The following is a 20,049-nucleotide window of genomic DNA, read 5'->3' on the forward strand; positions in this document are numbered from 1 at the left end:
AATAGTAATTAAAACTTTATCAATACAAACACAGATTCTATCAACAGAAGTCACACATGTCGATAATGTTTGCCTCCTGGAACTCAGACTGCAATTCTTCTCTGCCAATGAGGATGGTTTCCAATCTCCATTTGTCTCTTTGATAATTTTTTAAAGGCAATTGGCAAAATCATTCCAGAATTGCACTAAGCGAAGTGGCTGCAGAGATAGTGGAGGAATTGGTCAAAATATTCCAGAACTCACTGGATTCCGGGAGGGTCCCAGCGGATTGGAAAACTGCTAATATGACGCCCCTGTTCAAGAAGGGAGGGAGACAAATAACAGGAAACAATAGCCCAGTCAGCCTAACATCTGTCGTTGGCAAAATGCTAGAGTCCATTATTAAGCAAGAATTCGTTAACACACAGAAGACAGAGAGTCGGGATTAATGAGTCTTTTTCAGGTTGGAAAAACATAACTAATGGAGTGCCACAAGGGCCTCAATTATTTACTATCTATATTAATGACTTGGAGGAGGGGGCAGAGTGTAATGTATCCAAATTTGCTGACGATGCAAAAACAGGTAGGAAGTCATGTTGTGATGAAGATGTAAGGAATCTGCAAGGGAATATAGAAACATTGAGGGAATGGGCAAAAACTTGGCAGATGGAGTTTAATGTCGGAAAGTGTGAGGTCATGCACTTTGGTAGGAAGAATCAAAAGGCAGACTATTATTTAAATGGAGAGAGACTCCAAAAAAGTGCAGTACAGAGGGATCTGGGTGTTCTTATGCATGAAACACAGAAAGTTGGCATGCAGGTGCAGCAAGTAATTAAGAAGCAAATGGAATTTTGGCCTGTATTGCTAGAGGGTTGGAGTTTAAAAATAGGGAAGTCTTGTTACAACTGTATAGGGTGGCATAGGGTGTTGGTGAGGCCTGGAGTACTGTGTACAGTTTAAGAAAGGATATATTGGCATTGGAGACTGTTCACTAAGCTGATTCCTGGGATGAAGGGGTTGACTTATCAAGAACAGCTAAACAGGATAGGTTTTATTCATTAGAGTTTAGAAGAATGAGGGGTGATCTTATTGAAACGTACAAGATTCTGTGGGGGCTTGACAGGGTAGATGTTGAGAAGATGTTTCCATTAGTGGGGGAATCTCGAACTATGGGACATAGTTACAGAATAAGGGGACATTAATTTTAAACTGAGATGCGAAGGAATTTCTTCTCTCAGAGGGTAGTGAATGTCTGGAATTCTGTTCCCCAGAGAATTGTGGAGGCTAGATCACAAAGTGTTTAAAGAGGAGGTAGATAGATTTTTGAAATATTGGTGAGTTGGCACGAAAGAGGAGTTGAGACCTGGGGCAGATCAGCCATGACCTTTTTGAATGGCTGGGCAGTCTTGAGGGGCCAAATGACCTACTCCTGGTCCTATTTCTTATGTTCTTAAGTGCTTTGGTGTGCGTGAAAAATGACGTTTTACCCTCCGGCCACAATGGATGGTTTTTTGTGCTGTATCGTCCGCATCCCACCTCATTAATTATGCAGAAACAGGAAACACGTTGTCTTGCTGACCTCTGAATCACCCTCCACACTGTTACCTCACTGTTTCCTCACTCCAGCTGCCAAATCTAAACCGCAGCTGTGCACACATTTCTCAATGCTTGCAGCCCAGGACTGCATCAGTGAAGACATGGCCCTGAAAGCCAAGAAGAGTTCAGTGACCTGTCACTGGAATGCCTTTTGGAGGTCTGCCGTGATGTCCTCCACCCCCGCTCTGGACACCGGAGTTCCAGCAATCTCACCACTCCATCTTGGGAGGTGGTGGAACTGGTGGTCAGTGCCAACACTGCCCAGAAGAGGTTGGCCATCCAATGCAGAAAGAAGATGAATGATCTCACCTGTTCAGCCAAGGTAAGGCAACCATCTCATCACTCTTAAGCTCACACACTCAAAAGGTCATCACACATTCACTGGTATCTCACTCACTGCCAGCTCAAGGGACCACTCATTCTCTCACACACCTTCACATCTCCATCTGGCCTCATCTCCTCTGGAGACTGCCTCCTCAACCCTCACCATCTTGAGGCCACTTGCACAGATCAACTTGTGCCCTAACATTCTAGGCTACCACCGCCCCCCCCACCTTCCCTAGCACAGCCCTCGTCCTGCTGCCTCTTCCCTTGCCTGAAGCCACTTCACCCCCTTCCCCAAGCAAGCCCTAGCACTGCGGCCGTTGAAAAGCCACCCCGACCTTACGATTGGTCTGGTAGGTAGGGACCTGCCTGTGAGCGCTCCGCAAAAGTGATGTGGTGCTGTCAGCGAAGCCTGGCACTGATGACCGCCAGCGCTGCCTGAAGCAATGTAGGCAAACAATGTTCAAACCTGTCCTTCAACAGCCAGCCACATGAACTCCCCATGCTTGACAAACTGAGATAATTAGTAAAAACTCACTAAAACTTTCAAAACCTGATGCAAAAGATGAGAACTCCAAAATATTTTTGACAACTTGACACATTTTCCAGTGGTTTGGGTTTTTTTAATGAGAGCAGCGATTGGATTTTCTTTTAATATGTTGAATAAAACAGAAGGCACATTTGTCCAATTTTATTACAAATTCCTCTATTTGGGAAGTAATTATTATTTCACATTTTATAACATGTTTTTCTCATCAGCAGCAGGGAATATATTACCAGGAGGGCTCAAAGTCCCAAGCGAAGTGCAGCTCACAAGTGCACGACACTTCTGTACAGTTTGCCCAGATGATGCAGCATGGGAGGATGTACCCAGCGAGCAGGGCTTATAGTGAGATGCTAAAGCATTGAAATTAGGTTACCAATGTGCAGCGGTGGGAAACACAGCCCGCCATTAACGGGTGGAGCGGATGATTACAAGCTGATTTCACGGCAGCATGAAACCAATTTTCGGCCTTCTCGTCACATTGACACCCAACGCCAATGGGATTGGAAAATTCCAGCCAAAGTGAGATTCATTGAAACTTTTGATTCCTTCCAGTAATAGATTCCCTGCAATGGAATCATCAGAATAGTGCCAATTAAATCACAGATTGTATGTGAATGGTAGTGTTCACTGTTACTGCTACTATCTGCACTCTACAGAGCAAGAGTTCAATTCCAACATGTGCCAATTCCCTTATTTGTGGTTGAGCAGTTTTGTATTAGAACTCAATTTGATATGACAGATCAGAAACATGCTGCCTGAGGGATGGGTAGCATTCTGCTGATTAAGAATTTGTTAAGACAAAAGATTCCTTGAGTTTAAACTATGGAAACTGGCTTAAGTGCCCAGGTTAATGAGGATTCAATGGGACTTTAGCACTGGAGCTCATGTGGCAGCTGGGTGGGGTGGGCGTGGGTGGGGGTCATACACTTCCAGAAGAAGGCATTTAAGTGTGGCACAAGTGGCCTATTGGGGAAAAGATGTTGGGCAACGGGTTAAAGATGAAAGATACCCATGTCTTCCATGTGGGAATCATTTTCAAATGAAGACTGTTTATCTTTAGTGCCAATCTTTATTCTTGGCCTGGACCTGCTCTTCACCGAAATAGTGCTATGGGACCATTTACATCCACCAGGCCCTTGGTTTAATGTCTCATGTATGAGAAAACTCCTCTAGTATCCACGGGTGTTGGATTAGCAGCACAGCCTGTCCTCCCTCTGCTGTTCATTTTCAAGCTAGAAGCTATACAATCTCAATGTTGAAGTTCTATCCTGGGTGTCTTACTCTAAGAGGAGATCTGGCAGGAGACAAAGGCCTTTCCTTCGAAGTACATTTATTGACATAATTAACTATATACAAAGTTACAGCGCATAAAGACAGAGTGACAGTCCCCCTCTTCAACTCTTCTCACACTTATCTCTCTGAGTGACATCAGTATGACATATCTCCTTCCGCACATGCCCAGTAGCTGTTATTAGAGTGGTGTTAGAGTTAATCCTTTGCTCTACATCTCCCCCCAAGTCTTTACTCCGAGATTATTATACATACATCCTCCTACACCTCCCCCAAAGTCTTTGATTTTAAAGAGATAGTCTTCTTAACAACTTCCTGAACATGTGCAGAGTTCTTTTGGAGGTTGTTGAGGATCTAGCTTTCCGAAGTCCTTCCCTGAGGGTTGTCACTCCTTGTTTCCCTCATTGGTGGGTTAGTTGGCGTGGGGTTCTCCTGGGCTCTGGGTACGCAGCTCATTCTGCTAATGGTGTTCTCTTCATTGAAATCAAGCTATTCCTTTTTCTTCAGACAATACCTGCTTTTGTCCGGACCAGATATGAGCTCAGTTGTTATAACTTTTCTTCTGCACTACCTAGTCACTGCTGGTCTCTAATCCACACCATGGCCTGAATTCTACCCTCGGGGTGCGCCTGAAGTCGGTGTGGCCAGAAGCGGATGTAACACCCGCTCCAGGCCGAGTTTGCGCTGTGAACACGACCTTGTGCTGGGTGGCTAATTAGGGCCCACCCAGCGTGAAACGCGACTGCCGAATGTGTTTTCCATGCACGGGGGTGGGAACACATTGGGCGCCAGGTCCAATGGGGGACCCGGTGGTGTGTTTAAAAATGGAAGGAATCTTTGGCCTTCAGAACAGCAGCAACCTCAAAAGAGGTGCTAATGCCCCTGTGACTGCAGAGATCAAATCCCAAGGAGTTGTACAAAAACCATTTACATTTCGAAGGCCAGGCTCTGGCCAATGGAGATGATCAGTCTGCATGAACAAAGGACCCTGAAACCTCCTTGGGTACATGCGCAGTAGCTATTATTAGAGTCACATTAGAGTTAAACCTTTACTCTACATTTCCTCCTAATGAAATCATCTGCTGCTATTCAGTGACTATCTCCCAGTACTATATTAGATTAGTTTGTTAAAAGGTTGGCAACATCAAAATGGCTTTGTTTCTGTTCAAATGTCAGTATAAAATGGTGACTTGACCATTTTCCTACTTTACAGGTTACATATATCTTATTAGAATAAAATCTAAAATCTAAGCCAGTTGTCAACCAATATTCACTATAAGCCCACTGACTCCCTCAGCTTCCTTGACTACATTCCCTCCAACACCACTTCCTATAAGGATTCTATTCCATATTCTCCCAGTTTCTCCATCTCCTTTACATCTATTCTGGTGATCCCACCTTCCATATTAATGTTCCTGAGGTGCTTTATTCTCAACTCACCGCCATGCTTGACAACCATATTTGTTCTTTTTCCTTCACGTTTGCTCTCACCCTTTCCTTCCCAGACAGAAGCACGATTGTGTCCCCCTTGTCCTCACCTTTCACCCTACCACCTGCCAACATCCACATTCATATGAACATACAAACAAGGCCATTCGGCCCCTCAAGCCTGCTCTGCAATTTAATAAGATCAAGGCTGATCTAATAGTAACCTCAAATCTGCATCCCGCCTACGACCAATAACCTATCACCCCCTTGCTTACCAAGAATCTATCCACTTTTGCCTTAAAAATATTCAAAGACTCTGCTTCCACCACCTTTTCAGGAAGAGAGTTCCAAAGATTCAGGACCCTCTGAGAGAAAAAATTTCACCTCATCTCCATTTTAAATGGGTGACCCCTTATTTTTAAATGGTGATGCCAAGTTCTAGACTCTCCCACATCCACCCTGTCAAGTCCTCTCAGGATCTTATATGTTTCATTCAAGTCATCTCTTACTCTTCTAAACTCCAGTGGACACAAGCCTAGTCTGTCCAACCTTTCCTCATAAGACAACCCGCCCATTCCAAATATTAGTCTGGTAAACCTCCTTTGAACTGCTTCCAGCACATGATTCCGCAATACTCATTTTCACGTCATGATTACCATATCCCTCCTTTTGTCTTCCACCACCATCACATTTGTTATTTAATCTCTGCTGTCTTCCACAGATCTTTCCTTTTTGACTTTCCCTCCCCCTTTCTCTGTTGCCGTCCTTGCTCAAACACTGATATATCTCTAACTTCTTCCAGCTCTAACAAAATATCACTGGCTTACAATGTTAGCTCTGTTTCTCTCCCCACAGATGCTGCCTGAGCTGCTGAGTATTTTCAGCATTTTGTATTTTAATTGGAAGCAAATAATATGATTAAAAGGCAGGTTCACCAGCTCCTCTTAGTGCCTCGATGGTCAACACAGGGCAGGTTGAACAATACCCAGGTGTGTTCTAAAGATTGCCATTCCCTCAGTGAAGGAAAACGTGGAAGGTGGAGGAAGGCTAAATGGCATAAAATTGGTTCAAATTAATAAAACCTCATAGCTGCAGGCACAAAAGAGGAATTTTAATTTGGAGGAGCCCATGGGTTTGGGAGGGGATGGGAAGTTAAAACCGCTGTAGTTAAAGACTCATTGGGAAGCTGTCTCCAAGTCACCAAGTAACCCCGGAGCTATCAATGTAACAGCAACCTATTGAGGAACAGCAGAGAATGTATAATATACTGAGAGGCTTTCTGAACATCCTGAGAGAGTGCCAGCAGACACAATGGAGCAGTCCGCCTCAAGCATGAGTGGGATGATATCACAGGGCAGCATCAGAGAGCTCTCCATTGAAGCAAATAGTATTAGTGTGTTCAAAAAACAACTCAAGGTGACTGTCAGAGGAGGCAGAGCTGTGATCAACAAAAAAGTTTGGCTGTTGAACCAAGTGATGTTTTCCTTTTGGTTAAAGGATAGGCTCCACAGAGTTAACACAATGGGCACTGTGTGGGCATCACGCTTTCCTGGATAGGTTTTCATTTTGGAGTTTCATCTCCTCAGTTTAGTTTCGATTCACATTCAGGAAATGACTTCAAACGATACATCACGGGGCTGATAAATGAACTGATAAACAACAAACCAAATATTCTTCTTGATCAGCTCACCATTCCAAGTAGACTTGAAGCTGAGAAAGGAACACATTTTCCATCTGATCAGCATTATAAAGTAAAGATAACTGGGATTTTTTTAGTATTGAAATTTGCTTGTGGAAGATTGAACAAGGAGTTGTTTATAAGAAAGTAATTAGCATACTCTACAAAGCATTTAAAACTCGCCACAGAATCACACAGTGCAGAAGAGGCCCTTCGGCCCGTCGAGTCTACACCGACACGTGAGAAACACCTGACCTACCTACCTAATCCCATTTCCCAGCACTTGGTCCATGGCCTTGAATGTTATGACGTGCCAAGTGCTCATCCAAGTACTTTTTAAAGGATGTGAGGCAGCCCGCCTCCACCACCCTCCCAGGCAGAGCATTCCAGACCGTCACCACCCTCTGGGTAAAAAAGTTTTTCCTCACATCCCCCCTAAACCTCCTGCCCCTCACCTTGAACTTATGCCCCCTTGTGACTGACCCTTTAACTAAGGGGAACAGCTTCTCCCTATCCACCCTGTCCATGACCCTTATAATCTTGTACACCTCGATCAGGTCGCCCCTCAGTCTTCCCTGCTCCAACAAAAACAACCCAAGTCTATCCAACCTCTCGTCATAACTTAAATGTTTCATCCCAGGCAACATCCTGGTGAATCTCCTCTGCACCCCCTCCAGTGCAATCACATCCTTCCTATAATGTGACGACCAGAATGAACACAGTACTCCAGCTATGGCCTCACTAAGGTTCTATACAACACCAACATGACCTCCCTATGCCTCGATTGATAAAGGCAACTGTCCCATATACCTTTTTCACCACCCCACTAACATGCCCCTCCGCCTTCAGAGATCTATGGACACACACGCCAAGGTCCCTTTGTTCCTCAGAACTTCCTAGTGCCATGCCGTTCATTGAATACTTCCTTGTCAAATTACTCCTTCCAAAGTGTATCACCTCACACTTTTCAGGGTTAAATTCCATCTGCCACTTATCTGCCCATTTGACCATCCCGTCTATATCTTCCTGTAGCCCAAGACACTCAACCTCACTGTTAACCACCCGGCCAATCTTTGTGTCATCCGCAAACTTATTAATCCTACCCCCCCATGTAGTTGTCTATGTCGTTTATATAAACGACAAATAATAGGGGACCCAGCACAGATCCCTGTTGTACGCCACTGGACACTGGCTTCCAGTCACTAAAACATCCTTCTGTCATCTCCCTCTGCCTCCTACAACTAAGCCAATTTTGAATCCACCTTATCAAATTACCCTGTATCACTTGTGCATTTGCCTTCTTTATAAGTCTCCCATGTGGGACTTTGTCAAAGACTTTGCTGAAATCCATATAAACTACGTCAACTGCACTACCCTCATCTACACACCTGGTCACCTCCTCAAAAAATTCAATAAAATTTAGTAGGCATAACCTCCCTCTGACAAAGCCATGCTGACTATCCCTGATCAAACCTTGCCTCTCCAAGTGGAGAAAGATACTCTCCTGCAGAACTTGCTCCAATAGTTTCCCTACCACTGATGTGAGACTCACTGGCCTGTAGTTCCCTGGCTTATTTCTACAACCCTTCTTAAATAGCAGAACCACATTAGCTGTTCTCCAGTCCTCTGGCACCTCCCCCGTGGCCAGGGAGGAATTAAAAATTTGGGTCAGAGCCCCTGCGATCTCCTCTCTTGCCTCCCTCAGCAGTCTGGGACATAAATCACCCGGACATGGAGATTTGTCTACTTTTAAGCCTGCCAACACCTCCAATACCTTGTCACTCCCTATATCAATTTGCTTAAGAACCTCACAGTCTCTCTCCCTGAGTTCGATACCTTCATCCTCATTCTCTTGGGTGAAGACGGACGTGAAGTATTCATTCAACACTCTAGTGATGTCCTCTGGCTTCACCCATAGATTGCCCCCTTGGTCTCTTATGGGCCCTACACAAAGCTGGAATTATTTGTTTACAGAGAGAGGGTGAGGTGCTGAATAAGACTGGTAATGGTCAGAAACAGATCTGTTCATTCTTTATATTATGTAACAATTCAAATTCAAATTAAAATGTTTCCAATTGGACTTCATGGATGTACAAAATTTAATTTGCATTTGATATTTGTATTCTGTCAATGCCCTCAGGTCGTTTGCACTTTTTGAAGAGAAAAAGATTTTCTGGCCCATTGTAATCTAGAAAGGATTTACTAATGGAAAATGTTGTCTCTTAGCACTTAAATATGTTTAAACCAAAGCAATCAGAACAATAACTCAAATGGAGAACACAGCATGAACTGAGATGGACAGGACTGAATGTAACGTGGAATGTATTATTGTTAACATGTGGCAGATGATGTGTGCCTGGTGGATCAAATCACGAGGGAAACTTGGTCATGTTATCACAATGGTTTTGCAATTTGTATTTATTTCAAGATGTGTGCCCTGAATTCAGAAGCAATAAGTCCACCAAGACTTCAGAGATTTTTAAACAACTAAATTAAATATTTATTAACAGAAGCAAATATTTCAAGCACATACATATGTCTACAAATTACTACTATAATAACTCCTAAAACCCCTAATTAATCTGGCTTCTAGTTATACCCCCATTAAGGCAATGGTTAAAAAAATAGATTTTAAACAGCTCCAGCAAGTTAGCACAATACCTTGGACAGTAGAATTCAAAGCGGCTTTCCCAGCTTCGGTTTCTATAGGTAGCTGGCTGAATGCACAAATACTGGAGGCTTCTCACACTTCTGTTTGATCTTCCCCTTTCTCTTGACACATAGCCTCATTCTCAAAAGCCAAATTACTCGCTGAAGATAACCCATCCTCTGACCTGCCCTCGTTAGTCACAGTGTTAATGTGGCTGGTCAAGTTCAGTTTCTGGTCAATGATAGCCACCAAAGATCCTCTTGGTGGGAGATTCAGTGATGATAACACCATTGAATGTCAAGGAGAGATAGTTGGGGTCTCTCTTGTCAGAAAAAATCATTGCCTGGTACTTGAGTGATGCAAACATTAATTGCCATTTATTAGTTCCAAGCAAGAATGTTGTCCAGGTCTTGCTGAATGTGGGCAGGGTCTGCTTCATTATCTGAGGAGTTGCAAATGTAACTGAACACTGTGCAATAATCAGGGAACACACCCATTTCTGACTTTTTGATGGAGGAACGGTCAGTGATGAAGCAGGACACTTGGCCTGGGACAATGCCCTGAAGAACTCCTGCAGCGATCTCACAAGTCAAATTGCAAATCCTCAGTGAGGAGAACGACCCCCGTCAAAATTCAATTCTTCAGGGTGCAAGGATAGGCATTCTGATTACGACCCATGTTTTCTGAAGCAGATTTGTTTAATGAATAATGATCAACAGCCATCAAAAGATGGTGCTAGAGTTCAACTGCATACCTTGTAATTTAAATAACAAGTTAGAAACTTGAAACTGTTTTCAATTTAATCATCTTCTACATTTAAAAATGTATTTTGTCCTAAAATTGAATTTGCTTAAAGATGCATAAATATAATTAAAGATTAATGTTTATTATAATGAAATATTGGATTTCTTACGGTTTATATCACTGTCTTATTTTCCAGTAAAGTTAGAGAAAGAGACAATTCAACCTCAGCAGTTCCACTCGACATTGTGAAATATTCACAAATTCTGATGTGGGGCAAAATCAAGTACATTGACTATTAGCTAATAACTGATTTGTGTATGAAGTTGGCACAAGATTTCTGTGAACATTTAAAGGTGTCTGCACAAGGCACCATGATTACCTATGTTGATAATGCAAGAGGCAGGGTTGTTTTGTCCAGATACAGCATGAAAATGGTGCACAGCTTCTGTAAAAGCTATATCCATATACCAATCTAGACTTTGTACTATGTAACTGTGTTTATGTTCACTATGCCACTATTGTTTTCAAGAAATGTCCTTCGTAATCTTGCCTTTAGGGAATCCCATTCTCCAACAATCAAGACTCTTTGCCTGAGTCTCCCAAATCCCTGTGATTGGCCACCTCCTCACCCCGATTACTCTCTTTCTCCGATTCTAACATGGACTATTCTAGTCCCTTAGATTCGCCAACCGTTTTCCCTACCCGGAAGCCACTGTCAATCAGGAAACCGATTAGTGATACTCCACGCCCTCTTTTCAGATATACAACCACGGCATGTGAGGAAATCCTGACTTCCAGGTTTCCTGTGCATTCAGGACACACCACCAACACCCAACAACTCCTGGTCAGTCACATGAGTAAAAAATTCAATGCATGGCCCTTTAGAAGATTGAGGATATCTGAGTGACGGGGCTTCTCTTCTGCTTTACGAATATGTTGGGATGGGGAATGACCTGGCTCAAAGCCAACATGGACCCTGTGAAGGAGTAGTATGGTAATCCTGTTTGGTGGAGAGTTACTCGGGCTGTCAATATGAGAAGGAAGCATTTCAGAATTAGTACTCACAATTTAGTGGGGAGACTCCTATTTCAGAATGGAATGCAGGAATGAGAGGAGATATACTGGACAAACCCAACAGGCAGGTTGAGTACTTCAACCAGTGCTCCTCTACCATATCAGTGGGAGTGGGAGTGGTTGAGGTATACTGTGCACCGGGTGAGAAAACTAACTGGCCAGGAGCAAGTAATAAACCAGCACTGAAGACACAAGTATAAGATAAGCCAAGGTTTGTAGTCCTTTTGCAGTCAACAGGAAGAAACACTTAAATTAGTTGAACAAGACTTGCAGAAGCCCCCTGATCTTCCATATGTGCTTCATTATGGAGTAAAACCTTACAGAACTAAAGGGGATGTGGAAAAAGCTGTGGAGTTGTCAAAGAAAGGATTAGAAATTTGTCCACATTCTACCTTCATATACCATCAAATAGGTTAGTGTTACAGAACCAAATCAAATCAACAGATGAATTATCCAAGCAGCAAAGGTCCTCGTAATTTTAACTGAAAGCTAAATTGATCAAACAATGCAAGTATCATTTCATTGTGAATGTCTGTGTGCAGAGATCATCTTTCTGTCACGAGAGGTTTCCTGGCCATTGAGTTCAGGAGTCAGGAGCAGCTGTTAGATGAAGAAATTTGCTGGAGTGGAGAGGAAGTGCTTCAATTACTCTGAGATGGACTTTGATTTTTTTTTCTCTTACAGTAACACACAGAAAGATTTGTTAAAAGTGGAGCTCAGTCAGCTTCAATGTCACTTCACATGGGCTCCACAGAAAGAAAATATTGACCTCAATGATATGAAGAAAAGATTAGAAGACTTAATACAGACTGATGTGAAATATCAAGCCACAGTGTACAGCCAACTGGCTTTTGTAAACTGTCTGCAAGGAAACTATGAAGTGGCAATTCAAAACTTACAGGAAGCTGAAATATTTCTGAGGGAGAATCATGAAGATGAATTTGACAAAAGAAGCATCATCACCCATGGAAACTATACCTGGGTATATTATCACATGGGACAACTGACAGAGGCTCAGTCCTACCTCGACAAGCTGGAGGAGATCTGTAAACAATTTCCTGATGCCTCTCGTTATACAGCAATGATTCCTGAAGTATATGGGGAGAAGGTTTGGGCACTGTTGACAACTGATGCTCAATATTATGAAGAGGCAATGGAATGTTTTAAAAAGGCTTTGGAGGAAGGTCCGGATAACATTGAATGGAATTACGGCTATGCGATTGTTCTGTCTCGTCTGGAGGTGTTTCATTGTACCTCACAGAGTTATGAGTCTTTTGAATCTGTGAAGCAGTGGAGACGTGTGCTGGAGCTTGATCCTGTTCACACATTCGTCATGGTGCAGTTGGCACTAAAACTGCAAAGCTTGTATTAAAAAGATGAAGCACTCAAATTAGTTGAACAAGCATTGCATAAGTCCCCTGATCTTCTCTACGTGCTTCGTTATGCAGCAATATTTTACAGAAAGGAAGGAGATACGGAAAAAGCTGTGGAGCTGTTGAAGAAAGGATTAGAAATTAGCCCACACTCTACATTCTTACACCATCAAATGGGTGTGTGCTACAGAACCAAACTAAATGCACTGATGAAATATCAAGGCAGTAAAGATCCTCACAATCCTACTTTTGAACAGAAAGCTGAATTGATCAAACAATGCAGGTACCATTTTCAAAAGACAATTGAGAACCGACCACTAACATTTATTTTAGGCCACCTGGATTTGGCAAAAATCTATTCAATAAATGAAGAATATCTCAAAGCAAATGAGATCTACAACCATCTACTGAGATTGGAAAGTATTCGTCCAGAAAGTAAGCAGGACATATGTTTACAGGCGGGTTTATTTGAACTCAATCACAAACAATCTGAATCAAATGCCATCACCCATTTTCTGGAAGGAATGAAAGTCAATTATGACTCAATACATCAGAAAAGGTGTCGAGAAAACTTGGAGATGATAGCTGCAAGACGGCTTCGCAGGAACCCAAGAGACAGCAAGGCCCTTGGTGTTCTTGGGTTCTCGCACCTGCTGGATGGTGAGAGATGTGAAGCTATTAAATGCTTTGAAACGGCCTTGGAGTTTGATCCTGACAATGAAGAATATCTAAATGTTCTTTGTGAATTACGCCTTTCCATCGAGGACAACAATGACTTTCCCAACTAAAACTAAACACATTTTGAAAACTGCATTCACAGCCCCGAACTATAACCAGGTTCAGTCGGGCACATTGGAGGCTTTTCCTGCTGGCCCAGCCCCCACTCCCCCAGCCTCCCTTGGAAAATCATTTTGCATTCTAGAGGCGCCAGACTCCAGTCACACCCCTCAAAGGTGAATCTCAATGCACACCTGTACACCACCTCTCTCTCCCCCATGAGCAATTGAAAATCCTGCCCTTTCTCCCCATTCTATCTCCAACAGGGAACAGCCCTCCCTCCCAGTGAGAATACATGCAGCAGTCCCAGCTAAGTTCCAAGGGGTGGCAGTGTGGGGCTATTAGTTGCACATGTCATTACTGTCCAAATGGGGTGTACGTTATAATAAAAGTCACATTCAGGAGTCTTCAAGTGAATGCTGTCTTACAATGATATGCATAATTTGTGGGGGGTGTGGGCGTGAAGGGGAACTGATTTATGATAGTCAATTCAATCTAATTTCATGTGAGAAGAGGAAGCTTATGTTTCTGGGAGCTCAGAATGCTGGGAGAAATGGGGAGTGGGGTAATTCATAGGGTTTGAAAGCAATGAATGTAGGATCCCAGGATCTGGTAATGCCTTGAGGCAAGTCTTGGAGCTTTCTAGGGTAATGAATTGGTAAGCAGGTGGGAGACAGAGAGTTGGGATAATGGGTGTGTACTCTAATAGGCAGGAAATGATTAGCGGTACCCTCAGAGATCAGTGCTGAGGCTCAGCTTGTCATTATAATTATATATCCATGACTTGGATCAAGGAGTAGAAGGCTATGTGTCCAAGCTTGTTAACGGCACTTTGATGGGTGGCACAGTAAATAGTGCAGATAGGATGAGAAAACGGCAAGGGACATTGATGGATTAAGTGAGTGGCAGATAGATTTCAGTGTGAGGAAATATGAGATTATGTGTTTTGAAGCTAAGAACCATCAGAATATTGTCTCAATGGTGATATGTACACAGTTGCTAAATCTGGTGGACAAATAGAATAAATAATCAGAGCTGTTAATGCATTATTGGCCTTTATATCAGTGGGGTAGTATACAAACGATACAAGTTATGCTACAGTTGCTTAAAGCTCTCGTTAATACATAGGTTCTTTACATAAAGAGTAATGGAAATCTAGAACATTCTCTCCCAGGGAAGTTCAATTGAAAAACTCAAAAGTGAGATTGATACACTTTTGTTAGGCAGGGATTTGAAGAGTTATGGAACCAAGGGGTAGTGGAGTTGAGATAAGGATCAACCGTAATTTCATTGAATAGTGGGACATGTTTTTGTCTATGTTCCTATTAAGGGGTGATCTCAGATTTCAGCGAGCACTCATGAAACAGTTGTTAGTTTTTGCTTGCCTCTTGGAGCGTTACTGCATCCCAATGGTTTTTCCCTCTATCTGAGGAATGTGGGACACGTCAGATTGCAATGGAATTGTTCCATATCCACCTGCTCTGACCCGCACACCTACTCAGCTATTCAGGCTTTGCCACCATTGCAACACTGATTATGCAACACTAACAATGTCAGAGTGATATATGCATAAAACAAGTTTTGTTTTGTGTTTTCTTGCAGCAAGAAGGATTCCTTGAAAGCAAAACTCAGTCAGCTTCAATGTCACTTCACGTGGGCTCCACAGAAAGAAAACATTGACTTGGATGATATGAAGCAAAGATTAGAAGATTTAATACAGACTGCTGTGAAGTATCAAGCCAGGTCATACAATCAACTTGCTTTTGTAAATTGTCTGCAAGGAAACTATGAAGAAGCCATTCAAAACTTACAGGAAGCTGAAAGAGTTCTGAGGGAGAATCATGAAGATGAATTTGAAAAAAGAAGCATCATCACCTATGGAAACTATGCCTGGGTATATTATCACATGGGACAACTGACAGAGGCTCAGTCCTACCTCGACAAGCTGGAGAGGATTTGTAAAATATTTCACAATGCCTCTCGTTATACAGCAATGATCCCTGAAGTATATGGAGAGAAGGGTTGGGCACTGTTGATATCAACCAGGAAGTATTATGACGAGGCAAAGGAATGTTTTGAAAAGGCTTTGGAGGAAGACCCTGATGACATTGAATGGAATGCTGGCTATGCAATTGTTCTGTTTCGTCTGGAGGGGTTTTCTGGTGCTCCAAAGAATACTGATCCCTGTCAATCAATGAAGCAGTTGAGACGTGTGCTGGAGCTTGATCCCAATGACTTTGTTGCCATGGTGCTGTTGGCTCTAAAACTACAAGAGTTCAAGCAAATAGAGGAAGCCTTCACATTAGTTGAACAAGCATTGCAGAAGTCTCCCGATCTCCCATTTGTGATTCGTTATGCAGCAAAATTTTTGAGAAGAGAAGGAGCTGTGGAAAAATCTTTGGAGCTGTTAAAGAAAGCATTGGAAATTACCCCCAACCCTGCCTTCTTGTACCACCAAGTCGGTTTGTGTTACAAAATCAAGCTGATGTCACTGATCAAAAATCCATGCAGCAGAAACTCTTGCGATCCTGCTTTTCAACAGAAAGCTGAATTGATTAATCAATGCAAGTACGATTTTGAAAAGGCACTTGAGATTCCCCATTAACATTTGTTATTGCACAGCTAGATTTTGCAACTAACTGCTCATTAAATGGAGATTATCGCTTCCGGGTGGTGTTCTTGGATTTATGGACCAGCTGGATGGGAGAAGTGTGAAGCTATTGAATGTTTTGAAAAAGCCTTAGAGATTGATTGTGACAATAAAGAATATCTAAGTGCCCTTTGTGTATTAAGTTACGTCTTTCTATCTAGCTCAACAATGATGATCCCAGCTAAAGGTGTAGTCGTTTCCACTTTGGTTCCAATTAGGAACTTTGGTATAATGATGCTTGAAATTCTGCTGATTAGATTACAGTTCAAATTATTGCTAAACTGTGTTGCATAATTGCAAACACGAAGTATTCCAGTAACCAATGTATTGAGTCAGTGTAATAGAATGGAATTGTGTTTTGTTCTTTTGCATAACAAATAATTAGTGATACATTGAAGAGTGATAAACTAATACATTTCATTACTACAACAAAAATGGGTTTATCATGAAAAATAAGCATTTCAATAGAGTCAAGTTCTTCACCTGTGAGAAATCTGTTTTAAAATCAGTGAAAATGCTGAAAAAAATCTACCTGATCTATGAAGAAGTTTGGCAGTTGCTCATCTGGCTTATTTAATATAAACTGTTAATGCTTTCATTCAAATCAATCATTTTGTCAATGTACGAAGATTCATGAGTGCAACTCCCACGCACATTACTGCCCCATTTATATGAATGCAATTTTCCCTCCATACTCGTTGGCCGAAATAACACATGAAAGATAATTTTCTCTCTTTTTCTCAGTAACAAACTGCCTGCCGCTCCCTGATTTTCAGCCTCTTCAATGTGAGCGCTTAAATTCCACTGTGTGGCTTACAGTTAAAGTAGAGAAAAATGGATTAAAATGGTCAAAAAGTAAAGGCTTCTAGTTGCAGTCAGAGATTTTTCAGTTGGAAATGTTAATATGCTGTAATATCAGAGACTGAATATTAAATAACCAACAAAAGGAAAATGCAGTTTCAATTTTATTTCTGTCATTGATCTGTGCTACTGCTGACAATGATCTTCACAGTCTGGTCAACTGCATCAGATCTGTACGGAATGTTCAGACCAACCTTTAACACTGGCAATAAATTTAACAGCTGTTGTTTGTGGGGTGAACCATGGCACCTGGCCTGCTTGACATCGTCATAGTCCTGTTAGGGGAAGATTGAGAGAGGAATAGTTGGGAAGGACCAGAGGATTCGGGTGCTGGAAGAAGCTAACATTGGGAGAGGCCTTATTTAGACCTACTGGAAAAGCAGCACCTGGAAGAGGTCAGTCTTTCTCTGGAGGTTTTGCTTCTGTTATGTGCAGTGTTGGAAACTGCTTTAAACATATTGAAGGATGACAGGTCCCTATGGGACTGTACCACTAATAAGTCAACATCTTCAGGATCTGGATTCTGGATTTACTGACAAGAGGAAACATCCTCTCCAAGTCCACCTTGTCAATACCATTCAGGATCTTATATACTTCAATCAATTCACCTCTCACTTTTCTAAACTCCAGTGGGAACATGCCCAGTCTGTCTAACCTTTCGTCATAAGACAACCTGCTCATTCCAGGTATTAATCTAGTAAACCGCCTCTGAACCATCTCGAATGCATTTATAACCTTCCTTAAATAAGGAGACCAAAACTGCCCACAATGTTCAAGATGTGGTCTCACCACCGCCCTGTACACCCAGCAAAACCTTCAAATGAATCAACAGCTTGATTCTGTTGCTCTGAGGATTTGCTGAGAGATGATCGCACTCCCATCCAGAGCTTTCATTCATATCTCAGCCTCTGTCACTGGGGGTCTCCCTGTCCCCAAACTTGTCAGCTTCACCAACTCTTCATCAAACCATCTGAGTCCCTCATTGGCCAACACAGAGCAGCTTGGACAACACCCAGGAAAGAATGTTTTAAGGAGAATGTCACCACCTCAGTGAAGGGAAAAGTAATAGAGCATGGAAGGATAAAGGATATAAAAATAATTAAAATAGATTCAAAATACTAAAACATTAAGCTGCAGATACAAAGGTCTGAATTGCCAGGATCTATTGGGGTCAGCTGGCAACTCGGAAGGGCCAGAATATTAAGGTGGAATTCTGCTATCATTACAGTGGAATTTTATTTTATTCTTTCACAGAACATGGGCGTCACCAGGCAGGCCAGCATTTTTATTGCCCATCCCTAAAGGCGCTTGAGGAGGTGGTGGTGAACCACCTTCTTGAACTGCTGCAGTCCATGGTGTGCAAGTAGACTCACAGTGATGTTAAGGAGAGAGTTCTAATATTTGGCCCAGCAATTGTCAAGGAATAATGATACATTTCCAAGTCAGGATGGTAAGTGGCTTGGAGGGGACCTTCAGGTGGTGGTGTTCCTGTTTATCTGCTGGAAGTATGGAGAGAGCAGGAGGAAAGAGAGAGCAGGAGTAGAGGGAGAGTAAGAGCAGAGAGAGACCAGGAGCATAGAGAGAGCAATAGCACAGGCAGAGAGCAGGAGCATGGAGGGAGCATGAGCATGGGGCAAGCAGGAGCATGGAGAGATAGCAGGGCACGGAGAGGCAGCAGGAGCGTGCAGAGAGTGCAGGAACATGGAGAGAGCAGGAGGAGAGTGAGATCAGGAGCATGGAGAGAGTAGGAAAACAGGGTGGGCAGGAGCATGAAGAGAGCAGCAACAGAGAGAGAGAGCTGGAGTGTGGAGAGTGCAGGAGCACAGAGCGAGCAGAAGATTGGAGAGAGCAGGAGAACAGGGTGTGCAGGAGCATGGTGGGAGCAGGAGTATGAAGAGAGCAGAGGTGGAGAGATAGAGAGCAGGTGCATGGAGAGAGCAGGAGCATGGGAAGAAGAGGAGCAGGAAGAGAGCAGGAGCACAGAAAGCTGGAGAACAGGGAGAGCAGGAGCACAGAAGCAGCAGGAGCAGAGAGAGAGCAGGAGAATAGATAGGTCAGGAACACAGAGAGAGCAGGAGCACAGGGAAAATGAGAGCACAGAGATAACAGGAGCACAGAGAGAGCAGGAGCACGGAGAGAGCAGGAGCACAGGAGGAGCAGGAGCAGAGAGAGAGCAAGACCACAAAGATATCAGGAACACTGAAAGAGCAGGAGCAGAGAGAGGGCAAGAGTACAAAGAGATCAGGAGCACAGAGAGAGTGAGAGCACAGAGATAGCAGGAGCACAGACAGAGCAAGAGCACGGAGAGAGCAGGAGCACAAGCAGAGCAGGAGTACAGAGGGAGACCTGTAACGTGGAGAGAGCAGGAGCACGGAGAGAGAGTAGTAACATGGAGTGAGCAAGAATACAGTGAGACTGCAGGAGAATGGAGAGAGAAGGAGCACATGAAGACCAGGAGCAAAAAGGGCAGTAACATGGAGAGAGCAGGAACACAATAGGGCAGAAGCATGGGGGTGCGGAGCAGAGCACAGAGAAAGCAGGAGCTTGGAGTGAGTAAGAAAATGGGAGAGCAGGTGCACGGAGAGTGTAGGAGCAGGAAGAGAGCAGGAGCATGGAGAGAGCAGGGGTACAGAGAGAGCAGAAGTATGGAGAGAGCAGGGGCATGGAGGGAGCGGGAGAAAGGAGAGAGCAGATGTATGGAGACATCAGGAGCACGGAATGAGCTGGAGCACACAGAGAGAGAGTATGAGAATGAAGAGAACAGGACCACGGAGAGGCCAGGAGCACAGAGAGAGCAGGAGCATAGGGAGAGAGCAGCTGCAAAGAGAGAGCAGGAGCACGGAGAGATCTCAAGCGCAGAGAGAATATAGGAGCACAGAGAGACAGAGGACGCAGAGAGAGAAAGCAGGAACATGGAGAAAGCAGGAGCACAGAGACAGCAGGATCAGAGAGGGAGAGCAGGAGCATGGAGAAAGAGCAGGAGCATGGGGAGTCAACAGGAGCATGGGGAGAGCAGGAGCAGGGAGGGACAGCAGGAGCATGGACAGAGATCAGGAACATGAAGAGAGCAGGAGAATG

At 43.4% G+C, this 20,049-nt stretch overlaps 2 pseudogenes; both read left to right on the forward strand.

Moving 5' to 3' along the window:
* Window positions 1-11,855: 11,855 nt before the first annotated feature.
* Window positions 11,856-13,471, forward strand: LOC144694663 (interferon-induced protein with tetratricopeptide repeats 5 pseudogene; annotated as a pseudogene).
* A 577-nt stretch (window positions 13,472-14,048) lies between these two features.
* On the forward strand, window positions 14,049-16,175 carry LOC144694720 (antiviral innate immune response effector IFIT1 pseudogene; annotated as a pseudogene).
* The last annotated feature ends 3,874 nt before the right edge of the window (window positions 16,176-20,049 follow it).

Source organism: Cetorhinus maximus, chromosome 20, assembly GCF_964194155.1.
Source record: "Cetorhinus maximus chromosome 20, sCetMax3.hap1.1, whole genome shotgun sequence".
NCBI classification, from domain to species: Eukaryota; Metazoa; Chordata; class Chondrichthyes; order Lamniformes; family Cetorhinidae; genus Cetorhinus; species Cetorhinus maximus.